We start from the raw sequence: 13372 nt of genomic DNA on the forward strand, positions 1-13372 counted from the left end.
CAGACTTCCCACTGAGGTGCCTTGATACAGCACTCTGGGAACAGCCTATTCGTTCAGAAATTTCTTTCTGTGTCTTACCCTCTTGCTTGAGGGTGTCAATAGTGGCCTTCTGGACAGCAGTCAGGTCGGCAGTCTTACCCATGATTGGGGTTTTGAGTGATGAACCAGGCTGGGAGTTTTAAAGGCCTCAGGAATCTTTTGCAGGTGTTTAGAGTTAACTCGTTGATTCAGATGATTAGGTTCATAGCTCGTTTAGAGACCCTTTTAATGATATGCTAATTTTGTGAGATAGGAATTTTGGGTTTTCATGAGCTGTATGCCAAAATCATTCGTATTAAGACAATAAAAGACCTGAAATATTTCAGTTAGTGTTCAATGAATCTAAAATATATTAATGTTAAATTTTCATCATGACATTATGGAAAATAATGAACTTTATCACAATATGCTAATATTTTGAGAAGGACCTGTATTTTTATTTATCTTCTTTTCTCCCTTACTGTGTTCTGTGTTGCTGCTAATGTTCTTTTTTGTCAAAGGTACTGGTCATTTTGACCTTACGCAATCTTGTGCGTTTGCAATCTTTTGGTCGTTTGCAACCTGACTTTTCTGGGCACAAAATGATGCTAGACCTGGACATTTTTCCTGCCTTTTTTAAATATTCTGCTTATAGTTTACTGTAAGGAAATGTGTTTATATGACTCCAATAAAAATCTACCAGGGAAAGGTCACTTAGTTATTTTGATTTCATTGGGCTCATATTTTATAAGTCATCTGGCCAAAATGAAACCAAAATAAGTAGGATTAAAGTGTGATGCAAGGTTTTCTTAAAAATAATATACAATTGAATTACATTATCACAAGTTCTGAGAATTCTCACCATTAAATTCACAAAATATTAAACCATGGTATGTGTACATGGGTATAAAATGACACTTGGGGATTGCTGACTCAAATTGGCGATGGGGACGATGGGGGCGATTTCCCTTACTTCCGAGACAAGTTAGTGAGACACACTGACAATTGATGCGTGTGAAACTAAAAGAGCAACCCCCATCACTTTTATTATGGTAACATGGATTTAAAACTATAGTGAGAGATTTGCTTTCCAAGCAGACAGTCCGATTAATAAACCAGCTTATTCAACTTATCTCTAAAAGAGCAGAACAAGAAAAAGTATGACATTCTGCCTAATGAATACTTGAAAACAGCAAGATGTGCAAAGAGCAAATAGAAGATCTGAGGAGGTCACAAGGTACGAAAACACTGAGATCTTTTTAAACGGATGATTCAAAAGAAATCTTTGGATCAGATTTAAGAAGTTGCATTGAAAAGGGAACAGAAGCATACAATATTGGGGAAATACAACTACACTGACGTCTGACTAAGCATCAGGCAAGTATACACACCTATGCTAAAATATTTTTGAGATGTAAAAAAATGAGACTTAAATAAATAATTACAGTTTCGTTTTAACAAATATCGTGACATATACCCTGTACCATTTAGATGAGAAACAAACAAATTTATTAAAGGGAAATTATAAAAAGGTAAAAACTGAAAACTTTGATTAATTCTCTTTTACCAGTCAGTCTTCTTAAGCTCACAACTGCCATCAGTGATAGTGAATCCGATTAACCCGAAACGTTCAGCCGTCCTGGTAAGATTATTTCTGACGTTTTCTTATTTGGATTCATTTTTCAAAGCCAGTTTTCAGACAGGTTACAAAGGATCAACATAATCTAACTTTGCAAAGGTATCAGTCAGGAGAAAAGTACATAAAAATACAATGTTATAAACAAAGACACAGTAAAGAGCATCACCAATAACTGGAAAAGATCAGGGACAAGAGGGACATGACGAAAACTGGACATCTCTCCAGAATTGATTAAAAGACTTTCCTGTTTTCTCCATATTTCTGGTCTAAGGAGAGTTGGAAGGCAGAAGCATTTTCTTTAAAGAAAACACTCAGGTGTGCCTAAAATCCCCCAGATCTTTGTGGGGGAATGTGTTACGGTTTGATAAAACCAAATCTCATAATTTCAAGTTGCATGTTTTGCAAAAAACAACAGTGAAAATCACCAAAAAAAAACATGGTATCAGTAGCAAAAATCTCTGTAGTTACTTTCTTCAGATGGATCTGAGATTTTATCCAAGATGAATGAATTGTTCTAAATACCAGTCAGTTTTGGCTCAAAACCTTCAGGTGTTTGCTAGAAAACTGAAGATGAAGAGGGATTTCTTTTTTCACCATAGCAGTGACTCCAAGTATATATCGAAATCAACAACTTTCAGGAGAGGAAAGTTAAAGGATGATGGCCTAGGGATGCATGGTTACATTGTTGTTTGCAATGATGCTTTGCAGCAAGAAGGTCTTAAGTTCAAATGCTGGCCTTGAGAGTTTCTGTATGTTGTTTGCATGTTCTCCCTGTGTATGTGTAGGTTCTCTGAGGGTACTCCTGCTTTGTCCCACAGTCTAAGAAATGACTTGTTGGTAATTGGTCTGTAAATTGTCCTTAGGTATGGGTTTGTGCAGGCATTGTGGTTTGTCTTGTGTGTTTCTGTGTTGTCCTGTGATGGACTGATGATCTGTCCAGGGTGTACCCCGCCTCTCGCCTAATGATTGCTGGAGATGGGCACCAGCTCCCCCCAGCTCCCCCGTGACCCTGCAAGGAAAAGCGGGTGGCAGCAATGGTTGGAAGGATGGATGGATGGATGGATGGATGGATGGATGGATGGATGGATCGAGGGAGTGAGGGAACGGCCTGGTTCAGAACTAAATATGACTCAAAATCTGTGAGCTCATGTAAACGGGCTGGTGACCAAGAGAGGTCATCACAATCTGAATGATTGAGAGAACTTTTGAAAGGTAGAGAGGATAATATTGCATCCACACACCCCCAGCAGATCTCTAAGATCTCTAGACCAAAGGCTCTTAGATGTTCCCAGGTCTTGGCTAATGACCAGGGGAGACAGAGCCCCTCCTAGGCTCTGGAATAGCTTTCCTCTTTCTGTGAGGTCTGCTGGAACTGTTTAGACCATTTTAAATCTCTTTTAAAAACTCATCTTTTTATACTGGCTTTTATTTCTATTGAGCATGGCCATTAGGCAGTCCTTGTTTCTTCTTTGCCTTTTATTGCTGTTTTTATTGCTGATATTGATAACCTTGTGTTTTATTGCTTATGGCGTTTTATGAAATTGCTGTTTTTATTCCCATTTTAATTGCTATTTAGCTGTACAGCACTTGCAAAGTGCTTTATCGATGATTAAATGATGAAGATGATGAAGTCAAGATGTTGGATGCTGACAAAGTCTTACCAAAGAGGACTGCGTTTTGTAATTGAATCAAAAGCTACATTAACAAAGTATTACTTTAAGGGTGTACACACTTATCCAACCTGGTTATTGCACCGTTTGTCCCTCCAGGACTTTCTCTGACCTTTCATGAAAATGAATTCAACCTGTAGAAACAGTATGTTGGAAAGTTTTATCAGTTTTTTATACCAACCCATGCCTACTTGGCATCCACCTGACTGTTTAGGGAAACCTTTATCTGCTAGTTTTAGCAAAAAAACAATCACTCATCCGAAGGTTGGTTTAAACATTCAAGAACTTAGTTCTTGGTATACCTTTGGCAAGGTTAAGCTAATTGTATTGTTATCCAAGTACAGTGCTGTGAAACATATTTCTTCTCATTGTGCCTTGTTGTCACACTTAAATGTTTCAGATCATCAAACAATAAGAAGGAGACTGGGCAAAAATGGCATCCGTGGGGAAGTTCCAAGGCCAAAACCACTGCTGACAAAAAATAACATAAAGGCCCATTTCACATTTACCAATAAACATCTGGATGCTTTGCTTCCTCAAGACCTGCACATCTTGCCATAATTGATGAAATCATGAATTTTGCTCTTTACCAGAAAATCCTGCAGGATCATGTCCAGCCTTTAGTACGGGACCTTAACCCTTTTCACTCTTTGGTTATGCAGCAGGACCACAATTCAAAGCCCAGTAGCGAGGGCAAAACTGACTCAAAAAAAGAGAACTTGGTACGACAAAAACAAAACAAAACTTTAGTATGATTTTAAACACACAGTTCATACTCAAACTTTTCTACGGGGCTGAATTAAAACATTTCTGCAAAGGAGAGAGGGCTGAACTTCCTTAGTGGTGGTATTAAAAACTTATTACCACTTATTGCAAACTCTAAAGTTAGTTGTTGTTGCTAGGGGTGACATAATTAGTTATTATGTTTAGGTGGCAATTACTTTTTCCCAGAGAGTTTGGCTAGTTTTTTCCCCTTCATTGAAAAATGCTTTTTCAACATGCTCAGATTAACTTTATTCAATATTAAAATTTGTTTAATCTGAAACATCTAAGTGTAACATAAAAGGTGGCAAATTATTCTGTTGTTGATTTTAAAGTTGCCAATGAAGATGTGGAAAAGGGGTCCTACTGAATTTTACTTCTCCTTTAACTTCTAAACTTCTAAATCTAAACCACACAATGATCCTCCATTCCTCTCCTTCCCCTCCCATTTCTGTCTCCTTTTCCTCGGGGCCTCTGCGGCTGCCTGTTTCCATCTCTTCTCCTCCGCCTTTCGCTCTCTCCTAGAAAAATACACACACACACTCACACATACACACACTCACAAACACAGGTTTCCTCTGCCACTCGCATGCATTTATTTATTCGTTATATTTCCTAATTCAGTTTGACGAATGAGTGACAGCTTGACACTTAATTCGGTAAGATTAATAGAACGACACAATATTTACGTGGCAGAGACAGCCAATTATCTCACCATCTATCATCAAGATTATCTTTCTGATTGAAAACTACTCGTCCATGTAATCGGAATTATTTGGAATTATAAGAGAATTTATGGCTTCTTGTGTCACTTTTCCTGGAAGGTGGTAAATTAGAAATACTAGATACATAAAGGGAGTGTAGAAAATAGGAAAAATAAAGTGGCCCCACAAATAATATCATATATTTGAGTTTTTTCCTTCCTCTGTGGCTCTAAATGAACCTCATTTTCACAGATCATAATGTTGTAAGGAAGAAACTTAAAATTCCTCTCCATGAAGAAGGTTGGATTGGATATTTTCCTAAAGTATTTTTTAATAGGGTACAGATATATTTGATTAAGCAGCGAGTTGTTTTAATCAGAAAGCAGAAGGAAATGCTTTCCACTCTGAAGACAGTAATGGATAGATCTTATCCACAGTGATAGCCTTGTGTGTATTGATCTATGCCAATGTTTTTAAATGTCCATCTTACTCATGGGAGAGCCTACATTAGTTTACTCCTTCAACCTCTGTCCTTCAGCCTCTGGTGATTAATTCACCCCACTCCTCTCTATCTCACCCTACAATGCTTTGCATTCTGTTTCCATACATCACCTTTTTGTACCACTCTCTTCTCAAACTTTCATCACTTGATTAATTTACCTAATCTCTTGACTCTGCTTAATGTCTCAGAGTTTTCATACAAAAAAAAACAACACATTTTCCTTTTCCTTTTCATGAAAAATCAAAGAGAACAGAACAAATGAGAGGTGCAGGGAGTAGTCCGTGCAAGTATGCAAGGTTGGTTCTTATGATCAAGACTTTGGCTACAGTACTGTGAGAAAGTATTTCCCTCCTTGCAGATTTCTATTGTTTTTGCTTTGTTGTCAAACCTAAGTGTTTCAAATCATCAGACTTATTTTATTACCAGGCAAATATAACCTCAGTAAACAAAAAATGCAGTTTTCAAATGATGATTTCATTTATTAAGGGAAACAAGCTATCCAAACCAAGCTGGCCCTTTGTGGAAAAGTAATTGTCCCCTAAACCTAATATAACTGATAACTGGCAATAAATCTTTTAGATGAAAGTTGAAGAATTTCAAACCATACCAGGTTAAAAAGGTTTAGGTCCCAATGAACCGATTCCTAAATAGCACATATGGTCAGACAGTTAAAGCCAACAAACCTCAAACATTTATTATCTGCTTTGTTTAGCCAGCTTGGTCTCCCTCAGGGCCTAATTTAATGCACTGCACTTTCTTTGTCTAACTGTATATATTTATGTATTGTATACTTTTCTGATTACTTTTTGTTTGTTTGATGTTTGATTTAGGTGATGTTTATCACATTTGCAATACACTGTTTGACTTGACTTGAATCGTTTTATTTCAGCCATATTAGAGAGTTTTTGAACTTTAATACCCTGTTTAAGGTCATGCCACAGCATCTCATTTAGATTAAGTTTGAACTTTAAATAGGTCACTCCAAAACCCTTATTTATTTTTTCATTCAGAGATATTCAAAAATTGCTAGTATGCTGTGAATCATTTTCTTGCTGTGTAATCCAAGTGTGCTTGAGCTTGAGGTCATAAACGGATGGCTGGATATTCAGGAGCGTCTGGTAGAGAGCAGACATCATTGTTCCATCTTTTATGGTATATCCTGTGGGTCAGGAAGAAACAGAGAAGCCCCAGACTATCACACTACAACCACCATGTTTGACTGTAGGCATGACATGATTTCTGAAGTGCTGTGTTAGTTTTATACAAGATATGATGGGATGCACGCCTTTTAAAAAATTCCACTTTTGTCTTGTTAGTCCATTAATAATCTTTGGGTCATTAGGATGTTTTTTTGCAAATGTGATGGGCCTTGTATTTTTGTTTTGAGTGGTTAGTGGTTTTAGACATGAAACTCTCTCACTGGTACGATTGTTGCCAATTCTCTTTTTTATTGTTAAGTTATGAACTCTGACCTTAACTGAGGCAAGTGTTGCCTGTAGAGCTGCAGATGTTGTGCTGGATAAGTCATTCATGCCCTCTTGGATTAATTTTGGTAAAGGCCAGCCACTGCTTGGGAAGGTTCAGCGCCCCTCCATATTTTTTAACTGAGGATTATGGCACGCACTCTGGTTTACTGGAGTCCAAAAGACTTATAAATGGCTTTGCAACCTCTTCATTACTGCTAGATGTCAGATACTTTTTTTCTCATCTGTTCTTAAATTATTTAGACTGGGAAATTATGTGTTAATATTGAGATCTTTAGGTCAGACAGGTTCTAATTGAGCGACTTCTTAATTGCACAGGTCTGACAGTAATCAAGTGGATTATTATTTTTTTGCATTGGACAGGGTTGGTTTGACTAACGTTCTTCCTTAATAAATGGAATAATCTTTTTAAAACTATACTTACTGAGGCTGCCTTTGTGTGATATTAAAATTTGTCAAATTTGTCAAAAACAAAGAGAATCTTTGGGGAGTTAATACTTTTACACAGCACTGTATGACACAAAACATCAACTTGGCTAATGGGAAAATTCCAGCACATCTCCCGCTCACTGCAGAAATCAATACACTTTCCTTCTGCAGATCTTGAGACATATTTTTAGACAGCTATATAGTAGATTAAAAAACACCAATAATGGAATCTGTTGCTTTAACATTGAATGAAAAGAACTAAAAATAAATGTATGGAACATGAATTGACTAGGCATTTTTTTGCACAGGTCTTTGGTAATGAAATTTCAAAATTGACGTTTCATCCCTTTAGCAAACACTGGCACTCTGAAGGCCTGGCTCTGAGTCATTTCTTGTTTTAGAATTGGTGAAAATTGCCACGTCCAACATCATGGCAGGGGTTCGGTTTACTCGGGCTTGTTAAATAGGATTAGGCTATCCCAATATAGTGTAACAACAACTACTGCTTGTTTATTTTTATCCTCTTATTAGGATGGGAGCAGAATCCCTAAAAGGGTGCCAAAATTATCCCACAAAACGCTGACAGGGAAAAATGAAAGGTCTCCAACGGTTATTATAAGCAATCTGTCTGCATTGAAGCACAATGTGACTGCTGCGCTTGCGATACCAACGAGGTGACCTCAGCGAGATGAGGAGGAGAGACATGTTGAAAGTCAGACACGCCGTCTGGATGGGTTCACACCACATACACCCGCAAAAGGACGCAACTAAGCAGTTATATCCCTTCAAAGTAGAAAGAGACAGATTATTTCCCTTGATTTTAATAAAGAGGGTCAGTGCTTTATTTTATGATGATAAAATATTAGTTAAATTTAATTACAGAATAAAGTTAAGGAATTTAAAGCAAAATAGTGAAGATACTTTAACATAAAATTGGCACACTTGTCTGACAGTGAGAAATTTAAAATCAAATCGGTGTTGAAGAAGATGAGTCATTCTGTTTTACTACAGACTTCAAGGAGAGGTGTCTCTAAACAGGACCTGAACTTTTTGTGATGTTCAGTGAGTTTTACTTTTTTAAATGCTATAACTGCATGAAATTATCCTTTTTTCAAAAGTGTTTTTTTTATTATACTTACACGTAGAACCTTGAACCTTCCATCAATAACAGTAGGTTGTCCAAGTCTTGACCATCACACCACTACTACCATGTTGGACTGTTGGTATGATGTCCCGAAAGTTACACTTTTGTTTTGCTAGTTCACAAAATATGTTCCTAAAATCTTGGGGATCGTCAATGATGTTTTCTTTTTTTAATCTAAGATAGCTTTTGTGTTCTTTTTGGCCAGCAGTGGTTTTCCAGTTGTTACAATGCTTATCCAGTTGAATCATTCATACTGGCCTTAATTGATGCATGTAAGGCCCACAGTGCTCCAGATGTCGCTCTGGGTTATGTTGTGACTTCCTGGATGAGTTGTCAATGCTCTGGTGGAGTAACTTTGAAAGCCCATCCACAAGTTAACCACTGTTCCATGTTTCCTTAGTGCGTAATATCTTTCACTGTAGTTTACTGGAAACCCACGGCCTTAGAAAAAGCTTAGTGACCTGAAAGTAACTGAGTAAGACTGACTATCTTAGAGGTATGGAGGATTACAAAAACAAAACCTTTCAAGAACTATACACAAAAAATTTGACAAACGTTTTCAAGCCTATGATGTGAACCAAATATTTATCGCAAAAAAGTACAGCAAATTGGCAGAGGGCCCATTTGGGCCTTATAGGTCAATCAGAAGAAGATTTGGGAAACATTTCAGCCATGTTGTCTTAGACAGCTAACATTCTTTAGACTCACAAGAGGCTGAGAATATAAAGAAACTATGCTTGTGGATAAAACTATGTCCAGGCTGATGCAGTTTTACATTCAAGGCTTCAAACACATTAATCAGTATTTAAAGTTATGACTAATCATGATTCATTGATTTATTCATAAGTTAAAGAAAATTATTGGCCAGGTCTGGGGTGTTTGTGCTTACTACATATTTTTTCAAAATTACTAAAGAAAATATTCTAGATGATTTTGTTTCTATCCAGATTCTTCATATACATGACACAAACACGACTGTTTTTCAGGTTCTTCTTTATAGACGACAACATGCAGCTTCAGGATTTGGTAGTTTGGAAAGATCTCCAGAGTTTGCTGAACCACTCCTTGAACCCCAGGGAGCAAATTAACAGCACTGGGCTCTTGGCTTCCCTGTAACCTTTCCCCATCCTCCCGACTGACATTTGTCTTCTCCTTTGCCTTGGGCCCATGTGCGTATGGCAGGCCTGTGAGAAAAAAGCACAGAGATGCTGTGTTTATTAAACCATCACCCTGGCGTCTTAATGCTGGGTTGTTTCTGTGTGTAATGGGAGAATGTGTAAATTTCCATAGTTAAATTAATGATGGTCCAACTGTTTCATCTGCTCCGCAACTCAAATTGCAACAGTTGAAAATTTTCAACTTTAGAAAATGGCACAGGTTTACAACTCTAGGCAGAACATATCCAGAGATTGAATGATGATGAAAAGATGCAATGATTTGTTATCATGTAATGGTCTTTTTTAGATAAAAAAGAAAGAGTTTATTCTATTTTATTACATTTGATTCTTAAATTCTCCTCAGTTGAGAAATGTGTTGCGATGGACCTTTGTGGAGTAGGGTAACTCATCTCACAGTACTTCTGCTTTTACTGCTACCCAAACTTATCATGTATTTAGCTAGTTAATCATAAAACATCAAAGCATCACAGAAAGCTCATTTTATTGACAGTTTTACATCCAACACCAGATACTGTGTCCATTTCAAATATTCAGATTTTCTCTTGCAATGCAGGACACATAGAAACAAAGGTTTAATATAAATGTTCCATTCTTCCCACAACTTTTGCACTTTTTCAGCAGTAGATGTTTTGACAGCTTGTAGATTGTGAGATTTATTTTACAGCTTAAGTTATTTAGTTTATCTAATTACTCAAAGGCCAGAGTTTCTCAGCGTTTCCTGGGAGGTATGATTAAAAATGAGCGTTAAACATACATACAGCTGAAACAAGATGCTTGCATGCACTGTTTAAAATGACAATTTTTTTCCCAGGATTTTTAAAATAATTTCTATTTTCTAATGCCAATGATGGAAGAAACTTCTTTTAAGATTTAATTTATAACAATCACTAAACATAAACCCCAGCTACGGTTTAGATACGGTTAGTTGTGTGCCTAATTATATCGGTGATAAAATAATAACTTGAAATTACATATTTATCTTTCTTTTAAATCAAGGCAGGAAATTTGTGTAAAATTATTCACATTTTTTTTATTACAAAAAAAGAAAACTTTTGAGTTCCTGTCAAAGACGCCCAGAGGCCGTCACTGGCAGGCCCAGAGTTCAGGCGGCCGGACCGGTTGCTGTCCCCGGCCGATCCAACGATCAGCGTGCCAGCAACGTAGGGGCAGGCGATCAGCAGGCCGGAGATGTAGGAGCCGATGATCTGACGGCCGGCAGCGGGACCAGGAGAACCCACGGTGGAGCTCAGAGGCGCAGTGTGGAGACAGCTGGGACCTTCGGCGAGGCCATGGAGACCTTCAGCAAAACACAGCAGGCGGAGAGGGTGCGTCCTCGCACCCCTCAGGGACAGGAACAGGAAGTGGAGGCAGTCCATCCACGAGTCCCTCACGGACAGGAACAGAGTGTGAGGGCGGCTTGGCTTGGGACACCTCTGGAACAGGACCAGGAACAGGATCGGGGTGTGGAGGCAGTTCATCCAAGAACCCCTCCGGAACTGGACCAGGAACAGGATTATGAGTCCGGAGCAGCGGCGATGGCTGATCAGGAGCGAAGCCATGAGCCGGAAAACCGTGTCGAGCTTCGGTGAAGAGAAAGGTGGAGGAGGGAGCAGGAGATCTCCTCATAGAAGCGCCTCAATGGCGTGGTGAATCCGACGATCAGGAAAAAAATCCCTCCTCACCTCGAGCCAGTCTTGGAGGCTGCCAGCTATTTCCAGCCTTCTCCATGGTGAGCTGGGAGAGGTCACCAGGTGAAAAAATAATTTGGCCAGAACCTCACCCCTCTTGAATTCCCTCACCATTCCTCCCACTTGGTCCCGTTGGATGGTTCCTTCTGTCATAATGTGGGTTTCTGTTGGACCAATATGCGAGGAAGAACTCCTGAAGCTCGAAGTTTGCAGGTAAGACGACACTTTATTGCTCATGGCTGGACATGGACAGGGTACCAGGCGAGCACACAAACACAAACAACACATAAGGAACCAGCGGGGAACAAAGGAAACAAATGGGCTTAAACACAAAACTGGACAGCAGGGGGAACCAATGACACACGTGACCAGACAATTAGGGGAAAACAAAGAACAGGTGTGAGCTTGGGGTGCAGGGAGACAGAAAACAAAGGACTAGACCAGGTAAAATAACAAAACACAAACTCAAGAACTCAAAACACAAGCAGGTATGACAGGGTGGTACAATCTGTCAACAGGACATTATTCGTGGTTCAATCCACAAATGCTTTATGGAAGAACAGCAAGCCACTGTTGAAAGAAGTCCTGTTTAAAGCTTACCACAGGCTAAGTGGCAAAAATGAAAGAAGGTACTTTGGTCAGATGATATTAATCCCCTTGGCCTACATGCAAAACACTATGTGTGGAAGAAAACCACATATAGTGCAGCTTAGTGGCACTTCAGTTTTATGGAGAAAGTTTGCAGCTTTTCCTAACTTGCTGTTGTTTTTTCTAGTTGCTGCATTTTGTCCTTTGCATTTTTTTGTTTTGTTGGTTGTAGGTTTTTGATTCTCTTTATTTGCTATGAATGCACAAATTTTCTTTCGCAGTGTTTTTCTGTTGCATTTGGTTTTTGTGTTTTGGAGTTTGCATCATTTATGTGTTTACAGGACATTTAGCGGTTTGCTGCCACTTTGCACCTGTCGGCCACTGTAGGGTTTGGTGACACAATGTGAAAACATTTGTAACAATAGTCTTGCAAGGCACTGTAGCTGAAAAAGCTGGACTTAAGCAAGTGTTTCTGAACTTTAGACGAGCAAAGGGGACACACTGGGTTTTTAGTTCCCAAAGCAGTTTAGGTAGCAAGGGAGAAAAGGGATGGAAATACTGTCGGGTATATGAACCTCACCGTGGAGCTGTCATGCTGCTAATGGAAGAAGTGGAGCAGAGGGTCAGGAGTCCTCAGCACCTGTGTGGGAGATTAATGACCAGAGAGCCAAGGGAAGGAAAGACAGTCAGAAAAATGGACTCTGAAACCAGCCAGAGATGTCTGACTACCTTAAAGATCAGAGTTACTCAACCTTTACTGAGGCCTTTAAGATATATGCACAAACACAGAGCTGTTAACGTCACTCCTAAGAAATGATCAAAATATATCTCCGTCTTATTCACTACAAAAGATATCAAACCGAAATACAACATGACCTGGGATCATCATGCTAAAGTGTAGGTCTATTATAGAGCGATGAGATTTGTATGCAGCTCAAGCTGTTGTCCCTTCAGGCCATGAAAGGCGCTTTAAGGCATTGATGACAGCAGAGACCTTTCTGATTACCTTAGTAGCATGTAGCGCCGCAGAAAAGAGATATCATCATTATCTCGACACAAAGGCGGCCCTCACATTGTTAAAACAATTTGCCGCTTGCTAATGTAAGCTATCAGAGTCCCGAGCAGAACTAGTTCCAAGAGTTAAGTCGTAGACTCTTTTTTTTTTTCAACCACTCCCCCCTTTCCCTCTCCTCTCGCCTGGGGAATCGCGGCGGGTAAAAAGCTCATTTCCTCATCAAACACACGACGAGTGATTTGGAATATTTATGAGGCTCCCAATTTAAGTTAAACATTTAACAAAAAAGCATCCGATTAAAATGAGACAGCAGAAAGGGTTAAAATCCCAGTGGGCAGCCAGGGCTAAAAATTAAACATTGAATGCTGGAGCAGAATTAAAGCAGCGGGTCTGAGGCCGGTTTCAGCTCAAAGGCTTGGCTGCATATGATATGGTATATGTTGAAACAAGGTTTTTGCTGTTGATGACTGGAATTTTAATTAAGAATAAAGAGGCAATGCTCTGATAAACTGCATGAAAGATACTTTAAATAATTTGCGTACTAATGTGAG

At 38.9% G+C, this 13372-nt stretch overlaps 1 protein-coding gene and 1 long non-coding RNA gene across 5 annotated transcripts in view; one reads left to right on the forward strand and one right to left on the reverse strand.

Moving 5' to 3' along the window:
• Positions 1-9123: 9123 nt before the first annotated feature.
• On the reverse strand, positions 9124-12926 carry LOC124855729. Its single transcript, XR_007035132.1, has 3 exons — positions 12813-12926; positions 12387-12446; positions 9124-9536 (listed from the first exon to the last, which is right to left on the reverse strand). It is a non-coding gene; the product is annotated as an uncharacterized LOC124855729 (long non-coding RNA).
• Positions 11599-13372, forward strand: part of esrrb (estrogen-related receptor beta) — a 98661-nt gene continuing 96887 nt past the window's right edge. For all 4 annotated transcript variants that reach the window (XM_047345765.1, XM_047345764.1, XM_047345763.1 and 1 more), the window contains exon 1: positions 11599-11662. The gene's annotated coding sequence lies outside the window, so the exon portion shown is untranslated. The remainder of the gene's footprint in view (positions 11663-13372) is intronic.

Source organism: Girardinichthys multiradiatus, chromosome 19 (genome assembly GCF_021462225.1).
Source record: "Girardinichthys multiradiatus isolate DD_20200921_A chromosome 19, DD_fGirMul_XY1, whole genome shotgun sequence".
NCBI classification, from domain to species: Eukaryota; Metazoa; Chordata; class Actinopteri; order Cyprinodontiformes; family Goodeidae; genus Girardinichthys; species Girardinichthys multiradiatus.